A 14334-nucleotide genomic window follows, 5' to 3' on the forward strand; every position below is an offset into this window, starting at 1 on the left:
AAAGGCATCAGAATTGGCATAGAATAAGTCAAACTTTCACTTTAAGCAGATGACATGATACTCCACATGGAAAACCCAATTGACTCCACCAGAAGCCTTCTAGAACTGATTAATGAATTCAGTAAATTTGCAGGTTACAAAATCAATGTACAGAAATCAGTTGCATTCCTATACACCAAAAATGAAGCAGCCAAAAGAGAAATCAAGAAACTGATCCCATTCACAATTGCACGAAAAACTATCAAATACCTAGGAGTAAACCTAACCAAGGATGTAAAAGACCTATATGATGAAAACTATAGACAACTTATGAAAGAGACTGAAGAAGACACCAAGAAATGGAAAAACATTCCCTGTTCATGGATCGGAAGAATAAACATTGTGAAAATGTCGTTACTACCCAAAGCAATCTACACATTCAATGCAATCCTCATCAAAATTTGCACCAACATTCTTCTCAAAGTTAGAACAAACTATCCTCAAATTCATATGGAACCACAAAAGACCCCAAATAGCCAACGTTATATTGAAGAAGAAAACCAAAACGAGAGGCATTACAATCCCAGACTTTAGCCTCTACTACAAAGCTGTCATCATCAAGACAGTATGGTATTGGCACAAAAACAGACACATAGACCAATGGAATAGAAGAGAGAATCCAGAACTGGGCCCACAAATGTATGGCCAATTAATTTTTGATAAAGTAGGAAAGACTATGCGATGGAAAAAAGACTGCCTCTTTAGCAGGTGGTGCTGGGAGAACTGGACAACAACATGCAGAAGAATGAAACTAGACCACTTTCTTACACCATACACAAAAATTAACTCAAAATGGCTCAAGTACTTGAATGTGAGACAGGAAACCATCAAAACCCTCGAGGAGAAAGGAAACAATCAAGAAAACTAATAGGCAACCGACAGAATGGGAAAAGATAGGTGCAAATGACATATCAGATAAAGGGCTAGTATCTAAAATCTACAAGGAACTCACCAAACTTCACACCCACAAAACGAATAACCCAGTGAAGAAATGGGCAGAAGACATGAACAGACACTTCTCCAAAGAGGACATCCAGATGGCCTACAGGCACATGAAATGATGCTCAACATCACTCATCATCAGGGAAACACAAATCAAAACCACACTGAGATATCGCCTCACACCAGTCAGAGTGGCTAAAATGAACAAATCAAGAGACTATATATGCTGGCGAGGGTATGGGGAGATGGGCACCCTCCTACACTGCTGGTGGGAATGTAAACTGGTGCAGCAACTCTGGAAAGCAGTGTGGAGGTTCCTTGAAAAACTATCCATAGAACTCCCTTATGACCCAGCAATAGCATTGCTAGGGATTTACCCAAGAGAGACAGAAATGCTGATGCATAGGAGCACATATACCCCAATGTTCATAGCAGCAATATTAACAATAGTCAAAACATGGAAAAAACCTAAATGTCCATTGCCTGATGAGTGGATCAAGAAGATGTGATATATATACACAATGGAGTACTACATGGCAATGAGAAAGAATGAAATATGGCCATTTGTAGGAAAGTGGATGGAACTTGAGGGTGTCATGCTAAGCGAAATAAGGCAGGGAGAGAAGGACAGAAACCATATGTTTGCACTCATGTCTAACAGGAGAACAGGAGAAACCTAATGGAGGACCAGGGGGAGGGGAAGAGAAAAAGAGAGTTGGGGAGAGAGAGGGACGCAAAACTTGAGAGACTATTGAATGCTAAAAATGAACTGAGAGTGAAGGGAAAGGGGGAGGGGGGAAAAGAGATGGTGGTGATGGAGGAGGGCACTTATGGGGAAGAGCACTGGGTGTTGTATGGAAACCAATTTGACAATAAACTATTTAAAAAAATTTTTTTTCTCTAAAAAAAACATATCTGGGTACATATTTCCCAGATATTTTTTAGGTACATACCTAAGAGTGGAATTTCTGAATCACAGCATGTATATATTTTCTATTTTACTACCAAAGTCAAGTTTTTTCCAAAGTGGGATATCAGTTTATAGTCCCACTAAAATCTGAGATTACCCATTGTAATGATTCTCTGCAGCACTTTATACTGTAAGACTTTTTAATTGTTGCTACACAACCAAGAAGGTAATCTTACTGTGTTTTTAATTTGCATTTTTCTGTTTACTAATTAAGTGGGAGATCTTCTCACATGTGTGTAAGCCATGTGGCTACATTTTGTTGTGATTTGCTTGTTCAAATATTTTGCCATTTCTTTATTGAGTGGTCTGCTTTCTATTTTTTTATAATAGCTTATTGTCAAATTGGTTTCCATATAACACCCAGTGCTTCTCCCTACAAGTGCCCCCCACCATGACCACCACCTCCTCCCTCCCTCCCCCTCCCCTTTCAGTCCATGGTTCATTTTCAGTATTCAGTAGTCTCCCTTGATCTGTGTCCCTCACTCTTCCCCGCTCTCTTTTCCCCTTCCTCTCCCCATGGTCCCCTGCCAGGTCTCTCCTGTTAGACCTATGAGTGCAAACATATGGTATTTATTCTTCTCTGCCTGACTTATTTCGCTTAGCATGACACTCTCAAGGTCCATTCGCTTTCCTACAAATGGCCATATTTCATTCTTCCTCATTGCCATATAGTACTCCATTGTATATATAGAGTGGTCTGCTTTTTAAAATGTATTTGTAGGAACTCCTACATTCTGGGGACTGACTCCAGACACTGTGGTGCAAATATCCTCTCATAGAATGTGTGGTTTCCTTTTATTTCTGATATGGTATCTGGATGATAGAAATTCAAAATTTTAACACAGTCAAATCCATGACCTTTTCCTTTGTGGTTACTTCTTTGGAGAACTTTTTTTTTTTTAAATAGTCAGAGATCATTTTGTGTTACACAGGGGATGCAAACATTGATTCTATTGCTCAATACGGTCTTCAGTTTGGTATAAATAGCTTCAGTTTACAAAGCATTGCTGGGGTCTCTGTGTACCAGCCTTCGAGTAGCCCACAGGAGACCTGTCAGTCCTTGCTTCCACTGCACCAGTAAAGTAGAGTCATCCTCTGACTTGCCAAGGTCATGGTTAGGGTGGGGCTGGAATGGGATTTTGGGCTTAGGGTTCCTTGTGTAGCTCCTAACTCCCAGGGGCCTCTGGGTTACAGTGCCAGCTACATTACCTCCCTAACAAAGGGCAGGTGTGGTGGGCTAGGATGAGTAGGTGCATAGATTCAATGAGGGGAATGTAAAAGCCCTAACACATTCTAGTGGACAGAAAGCCGACTATGGTAAAGGGGGCTTGGAACCAGTCCCCAAATTCTTTATTCCCATGGGGACATGGCTGACTTCACTGTCATCTTTTAACTTCCTCAATTCTATTAAGCCTTTGCTACTTCTATTTCTGTCCTCAAGCCCAGGGTTACATGATGCAGATGAGTAGGTCCCCTGTGCTGATGGACTGACTTTCTGGATACACTGCTCAGAATTCTTTGATGGTGTGTATCTGGGATTCTTAATACATCCCGAGAAAATTGGTCTCAGAATATTTATACTGAACAGGGAATACAGTGACTCTGGATGTGCCTAATAGCATCTGTAATTGTTAAATCCCCCAATTGGGTTCCATCCTAACTGGGCAATCTTCTGTGTGTACTGGTTTCAGAAATCCCTCCTTAAACTGAGATCACGAAGATATTTTACATTATCTTAGAAAAGCTTTAAGATTTTGACTTCTACATTTAAGGTTTTAATCCACATGAAATTCATGTTGGTTGTACATGTTATGTGACAAAAGTCAGTCAACTCTCCCAGCACCATTCATTTCTTGCTTACCTCTGATACCATTTCTTGTTACAAATGAAGTATCCATTTATATGGAGATCTGTCTCTAAATTCCTCATGCTGTTTGTTCAAAGGATAATGACAACACCACTCAACATAAAATAAACAAAGCTGTTAGTTACTGTTTACTAGAGTAAGAGAGAAGTCTGCACATCAAACTCATCTCTGGGAAGAACAGCTGATTTTCTTTAAGGTTTTTAGGAAGTGTGAATTTTCAGAAATGTAAATGATATCTGGACGTGTGATTGAGTCAGATAAAACTGCTGTTATTCACTGATTGACACTCAGAAGTTGGTGTTGTGAAATACGTCCATTACTGATTGGCTGACTCTCAGAAAAGAGGGGTGATACTTATTGGTTGGTTTGCAAAATGTGTTCACTAAGGCAAGTTATTATTAATTATTTGAGCAGGCTTAAAGCTGGTTCAGACAATTATTTGTTACCATAGCTGTAGAATAATCAATCTTCTCCTAGTTCCTTTGTGGGCATCCCCAACATGTCAGTTACACTGGTCTACTTATCTAACCAGGTACCAATGTCACACTGTGTTAATTACTATAGCTTTCTGATGAGTCTTTACACCTGGTACAACAAGTTCTCCCACTTTATTCATTCTTTGCTTTTCAAGCATGCCTTCCATATTCTTGTCTATTTTCCACTTCTGTTTTAATATTAGGAATTGCTTTTTAAGCTATCTATGTACAAACTTTTAATTTTCTATTCTATTTGTATTCTATTGAAACTCTGGATCAATTTTAGAGAATGACTTCTCTGTGGTATTGAATCTTCTGATCCAAGGATATGGTGTGTTATTCTCTTTGCTAAAGTATTCTTTCATGTCTCACAAATTTTTGGAATTTTTTCCTTAGAGATCTTATACATATTGTGCTAGCTTTACTCTTAGGTCCATCATATTATTTTACAGTATTGTGAATGGACATTTCCTAGTTATCTTTAAGGTCTTTATTCCTAGTGTAAGTATACCATGTTTAGATAACATGCTTTGAGTATATTTAATCCTTGAGCAATTGTTAACAACTGCTGCCAAAATTCAGGTCTACTTTTATAAAAAACTGTATCCATATATACTCAGAAAGGGTGACTATTATTGAGCAGTTATTGGATGCAATGTTCTATACATCCCTTAAGACTAGTTTATAATAATATTAATTACAGTCCCTCTTACTGAGTTCTGACCTGCTTAATCTACCAATTAGTCAGAGAAATATGTTAAAATCTCCCACTGTGATTGTGTAACTTCTTATTTCTTTTACAATTCTGCTAAAATTTTGCTTAACATGTTTTGAAACTGTCATTAGCTGCATATGAATAAAAAAATTGTAACTTCCTGGTGAATTAAAATGACTATCATTATAAAGGGACTCTCATTTGTTCTAGTCATGGTTTTTGCCTTATACTTTATCTGATATTAATATCATTGCCTTTCAGTTGGTAATTTCACAGTATATCTTTTTCCATTCTTTTCATTTTAACCTATCTTTGTCTTTATGCTATATGTATACTATTTAGATAATATTAGTTAGTTGTTTAATTACTATGACACCCTTTGTTCTTAACATTTATATTTTAATATTTTCACTAATCCATTTTAGTGTTTCTTCATTCTTTCTATTTGTACACTTCTATATACTTTCTGTATACTTTTCAATATACCTCGTCTCTCCTTTTTTACTCTCCTTTGGAATTTTTAAAAATTATCTTTTGCTATTTACTTGTTTGGAAGTAATGTATTATTTCCCTGTTCTTTTAGTGGCTATTGATAAAATATATAGCATCATTAACATATCAAAGTCTCTATTTCATTAATTTCTTTACCTTACCCTCTTCCTGAATAGTTTAGGACCTTAACATTTTTCTTTCACCATAACCTTGATGTATGTGCTACTCTTTTATGAGTCTTATTGTCTTTTTAAAACTTCTTAGGGCACCTGGGTGGCTCAGTTGGTTAAGCGTCCAACTTCAGCTCAGGTCATGATCCCGCTGTTTGTGAGTTCAAGCCCCACATAAAGCTCTGTGCTGACAGCTTAGAGCCTGAAGCCTGCTTCGGATTCTGTGTTTCTCTCTCTCTCTCTCTGCCCCTCCCCTGCTCATGCTCTGTCTCTCTCTATCTCTCAATAATAAATAAGTGTTTAAAAAATTTTTAAATAAAACTTTCTTATTTTTTTTCCCTAGACCTCACTCTTTTGTAATGTTTCTAGACCTTGCCAAAGATGGGATGCCTCACCAGAGGCCAGAGCTGCCCATCATGAACTAGGTTCCATAAGACTCACCAAATCAAATATTCTTCTAGATTCAATAATAGTCCATTATCACATAGAGATTTGATACCAGTAATTAGACACAAGCAGTGCTAGAGGACATGAGCAAGCTACATGAGCAAGTCTGTCAGAAACTCATGCCATTCACCACCAGTACACCAATACTTCTCTCCCCACCCATACCTCTGGTTGCACAGTAGTCTTCTATGACAATGTGATAGAAAGGAGAAAATATTGAGCTTACATTATGAATAGGTTGGTTCCACATATGGATACATGCTGAAAATAGAAAGCAGCTGTACTAAAGAGCCAATCAAGAGTAGCCATTAAAGAGAGTGGCAAGGAGAATCTTTCTAAAGGGACAGAGTTTAGGGCTAAGATACCTAATAATCAACTTTGTTTGGAAAGAAAGGGGTCTGAAGCAAGAATATATAGGGACTTATGGTTAGTGGCAAAAGTTTGGCTGGTTGCTCAGAGGCTTAGGAGACAGAATGGAAGATCAATGAGGTTTCAGGAAGCTTCTGGATGGACTAATGGAAAGGGGAAAGAAGGATAAAGAAATATGTATTGTATGTTTTCTTTTTCTTTTCTTTCTAAAATTTTATTTAAATCCAAGTTATTTAACATACAATGTAATAATGGTTTCAGGACTAGAATTTAGTGGCTCATCACTTACACATAACACCCAGTGCTCATCCCAGCAAGTGCCCTCCCTAATGCCAATCACCCATTTAGCTCATCCCCTGCCAACACCCCTCCAGCAACCTTCAGTTTGTTCTCTGTACTTAGAGTCTCTTATACTTTATTCCCTCTCTTTTTTTACTTATTTTTCCTTCCCCTCCCCTATGTTCATCTGTTTTGTTTCTTTAATTCCACATTTGAGTGAAATCATATATTTATCTTTCTCTTGCTGACTTATTCACTTAGCATAATTTGCTCTATTTCTACCCATGTTGTTGCAAATGGCAAGATTTCATTCTTTTGGATTGGTGAGTAATATTCTATTGTATATATGTACCACTTTTCTATATCCATTCATCAGTCAATGGACATTCGGGCTCTTTCCATAAGAACTCTGTACTCTATGTTAATACCCACCAGAAAGCACCTGCCACAAAAGAGTCCATAAACAACTGAGTAGATAAAATTACCTGGTCAGTTGATATCAGCCAGTGTTGTTCCTTGTACCCTCCCACTTCTGCCCAATGGCATAATAGATCTAGATCAGGGAAGGGATGAGGGAATCTGTGGAAGTAGGCTTGGAGACAGTGAATGGACCCAATATCATGGGTTCTCACTCACCAAGGCTGATCTAACTACTGCCATCATCTAGTACTTAACATTCTAGAAAAGAAGATCAAAGCTAATCCCAAATATAACTGCATCCCCTTGAAATCAGGTCATCATGAGGTAGTAAGCTAATTCCATCATACCCCTTCCATCTTGGAAAAGGCAAAAATTGCTATTGGTTGGAACTGACACATTTTCTATGTATATGTTTTTCTTTCCTGTAGGCAGGGGCCTCACCAACATCACTAACCAAGAACTACCTAACAGATACAGGATCCCACATAGCACTGAATCATTAAAGAACCAAGGATTCAAATCTGCAGCAAATGAAAAGCAGTAATGGGCACAAATTCTGTGATCTTCTCACATATTACATGACCCAAATACTACCAAAAAAGAGTAATGGAGGGTTTTGTTGTTGTTGTTGTTGTTGTTGTTGTTGCTGTTGTTTTAAGTCAGAGCTAATGTATCAGGTTAGAAATGCTATCTGTAAGGCTGGAATGGCATCTTTGAGGAAGTAGCATATACATCAATGAATGTCCATCCTATGTCACTGTCCCCAGTAGGTAAAATATAGGAGTATAGGAACCAAGTAAGGGAAATAAGAGTGTTCTGGCTTATAAGCATTACCAGTGATACACGTAGGGAATATGTACTTCATGCTTCTTCAATATTAGGTTTTGTAAGTCTAGAGTTAGTGTCAGACAAGATGATACTTGAAGGAAATGATAAACAAAGAAGGTACCATCTCTCACACTTTACAATGAGAGAAACAGGAAAGTTAAATATTAATAATAATAGTAGTACAGGGTATTATGAAAGAACAGAGACAAGTCTCCTAAGCCAAATAGATACGGTGTTTCATTTGTTTGTTTTTTTGGACTTTTTTGTCATTTTGTTTAGTAGGTTTGTGGGGGGTGGGGGTAGGGAAGGAGGAGGAAGGAAGGAAGGTAGGGATTAAAAGAGATTAGAAAAGGCAGAAAAGACTTCCAGGAAGAGATAATGACTGAATTGGATCTTATAGGAAACAGAGCAGCTAATCATGCAAATGTGAAGGTGAAAGTCATTCAGGCAAAAGAGAAACTCACACAAAGAAGGTGTCCAGATTTCAGTAAGTGAAATGGAGTTTGAGAGAGAAAGGAATGCGCCAGAAGGTTAGGCTGTGGAGGCAGAAGGAGGACAAAGCAGAAGCCTTTAATGTTAAGGATGCCTGGGGGCAATAGGAAGTCATCAAATGATGCTAATCAGGAGAATGAGGAATGAGGGGATTCCTTGGGCAGGAGCAAATTGAAAGAAGGCTCATTCTTGCATACTTTATCTTCCCCCATTCTGAAAAGAGACACCCTACTTTTGACAACCAACCCATGTCTTCAAAAGATTTATAGACTTCTGAAGAAATTCCAGTGTAATACTCCTGAGTGCAGAACCAACTGTGTGTGAGAGAGAGGAGAGAGACAGACAGAGAGAGAGACAGAGAAAGAATCATTACATTTCAGAGTGTGAGAGTGTTTTCTACTTTTTTGGAGGGGAGAAGATTTTTGGAAAACAAAGCACTGATTATAGAGGCAGAGGGTATAATTATTTCAATAATGAGTTGTCTCAGGGACCAGAATTTCCATTAAGAAAAGAGGATGCGGAAAGCTACAAAATCCCCTTGAGGTAGAACACTGGGTTTTAGTTCTGCAAAGAATCACAAATTAGTGAAATCAAGGGCAATGACTTTGCCCAGAAGATTCTTTTCAGTAAATAAATAAATAAATGAGATCACAAACATGCACTTGCTAATTGACCCTCAGTTAAAAGGGGCTCCATTTTGGGGGCCATTAAGGAACATTAGCACATGGGCAATGCTTTCTCCTTTCCTTTGAGATTTTGGATTTAAAGCCCAGATGCATTAGAAACCTTGTTCCATTGAATATATTCTCTGATGTGCCAGCTTCCCTTCGGACTTTTGGTATTTATCACTAATCGCTACTTTCTCGGTGCTCATGTGGCACTTTTTGACAACCAATCCCTGTATCTGGCTTAACTCATAGTGCTGTGGTTTCATGAGTTGGTAAGCCTTTTCTGAGAATTGCAAGAAACATGAAATTTTAGTGAGAGGGAATTTGAATTCCAGCCTTGCCCATTGGCTAGCAGCCTGAGGCAGTGGAATCTCACTGGGTCTTGGTTTGCTAGTCCATGAATTGGGGACACAAGACCTCTCATAATATGTTATTACTGTGTTCCTTTAGTAAGTGGTTCTCAGCCCAAGTCAGACATTACAATCACTTTGAGAAGCTTTCAAAAAGACCTTTGACAGGATCTCACACTCAGAGATTCTAATTTAGTGGAACAGGCATTAGTACTTCTGAAAAGCTCCTCAAACAATTCTAATGTATAGCCATTGTTGACAACCACCACCTGAAACCAAGTCATCCCAGCCAGGAGACAAGGACAGGATGAGATGAGCATCAGGCCTCAGAGCACAGGTCTCCACACTGACATTAAACAGATTACAGGTAGGTTAGAAGCTCCCTTTCCGGTGTGCCTGGGTGGCTCAGTCAGTTAAGCATCTGACTCTTGATCTCAGCTCAGGCTCTGATCTCAAGGTTTGTTTAGTTCTAGCCCCACATCGGGCTCCAGGCTGACAGTGTGGACCCTGCTTGACATTCTCTCTCTCTCTCTCTCTCTACCCCTCTCTCTGAGTGAGGACTCATGCTATCTCTATCTCTCTCAAAATAAATAAACCACACACACACACACACACACACACACACACACACAGGAGTCTTCCTTTCCTTTGCATGCTTTTGTCCTTAGACTGCCCCTGTAGTGGGGTTGGGAGGAGAATATTAATTTCAGACTACCAAAACATTATTAACCTGAGAAGAAAAAAAAAGAGAAAAAGAGTAGGGAAGAGGCCTGATCCCTTTACTCCGTCTGTGGTGGTAGAACCTTGTGAAGAGGAGGCAAAAGGACCAGAATTGTTGCCTTGCAAACCCCAGGCCTTCTGTAAACAGTAGCCCCTGGCAGGAAGCTTTTTCTCTTGCCCAAAGGCCTGGAAAAATATGTCATATTAAGCATAGGGATTAACATTTTGTGATTATTTGCTAGGAGTTGAGAATTCTACTAAGCATATGCATAGCATTCAGGCCCCCAGTGTCAGTCTGTCAAGGGGTGTCAGTGTGCCAGCTCTCAGCGGGCCTGACAGCGGGGTGGTTAATGATGACCTCCTCTAAGACCGCAGGATAGAGTCCCTGTCTGCCACACACTGACATCTCTCAGCCGCCACAGTACTCCAGGCCAGGAGGCCAGGCAGTCCTCAAACATTCGCATGCGTCAGAGTTACATTAGGGACTTATAATTAACCATATATGAAGCCATGAGATTAATAAGGTTGTTTTTTCTAATATTTATTCATTTCTTGAGAGACAGAGAGAGACAGAGCATGAGCGGGAGAAGGGCAGAGAGAGAGAGAGACACAGAGTCCAAATCAGGCTCCAGGCTCTGAGCTGTCAGCACAGAGCCTGATGCAGGGCTCAAACTCACGAACCGTGAGATCATAACCTGAGATAAAGACAGCCACTTAGCTGACTGAGACACCCAGGCGCCCCAAATCACACTAATTTTTTTGCCCACATATATTTTTTTAATTTTTTAAACATTCATTGATTTTGAGATTTGCCCACATATTAACTACAGAGATTTCTCTTCATTTTAAGGAATTGCAAATAGAAAAATAAATAGGAGTTATGAACGTGTTCTGTAACAAAAGAGAAAAAGGACCCTTGTTCTGAGGACTTGGAAGACTTTCATACACACACACACATCTACATCACAAACACTGTTACACAGAATTTTAATTTTATAAATCACTTTTTCTTTTACCAAAATTTATTAAATGGCAGTTTATTATATTTCTATATGTTATTATCTTATATTTGCTTACTATAATGCAGTTTCTCCTTTAAAATTGCTTATTATTACTATTATAAATTACTTTTGGAGACTTCGTAAAACATTTTACTTCTTGCATTCAAAGCTGGATATATACTAATAATGCTGCCTAATTAACTTCATCATATAATTACTTTTGATATCTTACTATACTGTAGACTTATATATTATGTTATATATTTCATCACAATTGTGTCCTGTCTGCCTGGAAAACTCCTGGTAATTCTTAAAAGAGCAAGTGACACATTTTCTCTTTGAGTCTAATGAGAACGTACCTATTTTAGAACTAACTTATGCTGTATCACATATGTTTATATTGCATATATTTGTTTAATCTTATGGTAAACCAAACCCTATATCGTATTTGGGCAAAATTTTTCCTAAAGCTTGTTTAGAAGAAAAATATCAGATAATTTTTAAAATTATGAATCATTAGATCAATGAGGAAAAATCCCTGTCATTTATTGGAATAGGTTACAAAGCCAAAATGAGATATTAGCACACAAATAAATATTTCAATAAAATGTAATAGGTTGCCCAGATATAGACCCCATTATAAACAGAGAGAGAGGCACTGAAAATCAAAAGCAGAAAAGATATCAATCAATACGTAGATGAGGGATTAATGGTTACAATTTGGATAAAAATAACTTAGATCCTTATCTCATCCTCTAAATTCTTTAGTTCTATACTCAAACCACTAAAAAAGTTATAAGAAATGTGATCATGGTTAAGTTTATGGGAAGGACAGCATGTTCCAAAATTATCAGTGATAAAAGATGTGCTTTCATCTTATACATAGAGATAGATATAGATGGCAGACATTACTGATCTTTTTTGATAGACCATTTTAATGTGACTAAAATTTTCAAAAAACTGACAGCAGCCAAAAAGAATAAAATAATCTGGCAAAAACAGATTCTGAAAATTTGATAAAAACAAATACTTGCTGAAAACGACCTATGAAAATAATCAATCAAGTTCTAAAATAGAGAGGAAAATAAACTTATAATAAAAAGTTAGCTCACAAAGATGGAAATATGTTCACCTCATTAGTAATCAGAAAAGGCAAATTAAAATCATTAGATACAATTTTCAACTACCAAATTAAAAAACATTTGAATGGAGGCACCTGGGTGGCTAAGTTGGGTAAGCACCTGAGTTCAGCTCAGGTCATGATCTCATGGTTCATGAGTGTGACCTCCATGCTGGGCTCTCTGCTGTCAACACAGAGCCTACTTGAGATCCTGTCACCCTCTCTCTTTGTCTCTTCCCCACTCATTCTGTCTCTCAAAAATAAATAAACATAAAAAAAAAACATTAGAATGATAATAGATAATGTCATCCAGTATGCAAGGCAATAGGCACTGTCATCAATTACTGTTTAAACTCCTTGGGAAGTAAACTTCAATCATGTATAAAAATATCCATTCATAGTTCTTAACATCTGTGGAAATTTATCCTAAATAATTTTGTAATAAATGTTGATTTTTGAAGAGAAACCTAGCCTTACATCCAATATTCCCCTTTCTGAAGGGGTTGGTTATTACTGGGAAGTGACTACCCAGCCCCTTTTGCAGTTAGTTGGAACCATATGGCTAAGTTCCAGTGAATGAATGGAGGAAGAATTCATCTACGCTACACCCAGCACTAGCCAGATTCTCTAAGTTCAAAGTTTAAGTTTCTCTTACTGGCTCATAGCCTTAAACAAGTTTCTAACAATTTGTGCCTCAGTTTCCTCATCTGTAAAATGAATTCTATAAAAGTGCCTACTTCCTAAAGTTAAGAGTTGAAAATGATTGAGCACTTGGCAAATTCTTAGACTAATGTCAGGAAATCAGTAGTTTAGTAAAGCATAAGCATGGCCAGAGGCTTTAGGAGTGTCGATGTAAGGATATTCCCCCATAACAACCCCAGAGCAGATATAATCTGCTTTGGTCCAGAGGGTTGGTTATGGGGATTAAACTGAGAGACTCAGACTTCCTAGGGTATACCCTCCTTTTTCCTGAAAATTCAGGACAGCAGTATCCTGATCATTAGGCAATGTCCACAGTGGCATGGAACCCCTACTATGATCCAGTAAGACCCTCTCAAGGACATCTTGTCACCACAGATCTGGGAGCATCCATCACAAAACCCCTCCAGAGAACCAAAAGAAGGGTTATCTGGTTGCAGCTTTCCAGAGAATTTGGGTATGAATCCACTTAATGCCCCTGAAAGTGAGATATTACTTATGTAAGTAAAGGCCTGTGGCTAGAAATTGTGATAGGAATGCAGCTAAAACAGAGCCTCAAGAAAACACCTTTATTGCTTTGAGCCTACATTTACCTGGAAGTAACCAATACATTTCAAAACTTGATTTATTTAACAAGCACTTATCCAGCACTTCCTATGCAAAAAGCATTGATTTAAGAACTACACCCATTAATTCATAACGATGAATTGTTTAATCCTCATAACAAACCAGCACAGAATATTCAGTTATTACCCATATTTTACTGACAAGCTTAAGTAGCTTGCCCAAGGTTATGCAGATAGTAATTGATAAAACCACAATTCAAGCCCAGACAGTACGACTCCCCAGTCTGTTCTCTGAGCTGCTAAGCTCTCTCGCTGGTCTTGCCTCTTTTGCCTCTCTCCCCATACCAAAGACGACGCCCATTAATGCTATTTTTAATACTACTTTATATTAGTAGAGCATAATTTTAAATATACAGAAAGTGGTCATAGTGATTAGCCACAGATTCTCACGATAGTCCCAGGAAGCAGATAAGATTGTTACTGATTCTCATTTTCCATAAGAAGAAATTGAAACTCAGAGAATCAAAGTAATGTTCAGAAGAACACATATCTGAAACTCAGATCCTGGTTATTTGACTACTGATCCATAATTCTTTTCTTCACTCCACGCTGGTTTTCTCGATTCCCTATTTTCCCTTAGGGAGAATTGAAAATAAGATTTTTTTTTTCTTTCTTTCTTTCCATTTGCTTCAATGTTAGGAGAG

Source organism: Suricata suricatta, chromosome 5 (assembly GCF_006229205.1).
Source record: "Suricata suricatta isolate VVHF042 chromosome 5, meerkat_22Aug2017_6uvM2_HiC, whole genome shotgun sequence".
Lineage (NCBI taxonomy): Eukaryota > Metazoa > Chordata > Mammalia > Carnivora > Herpestidae > Suricata > Suricata suricatta.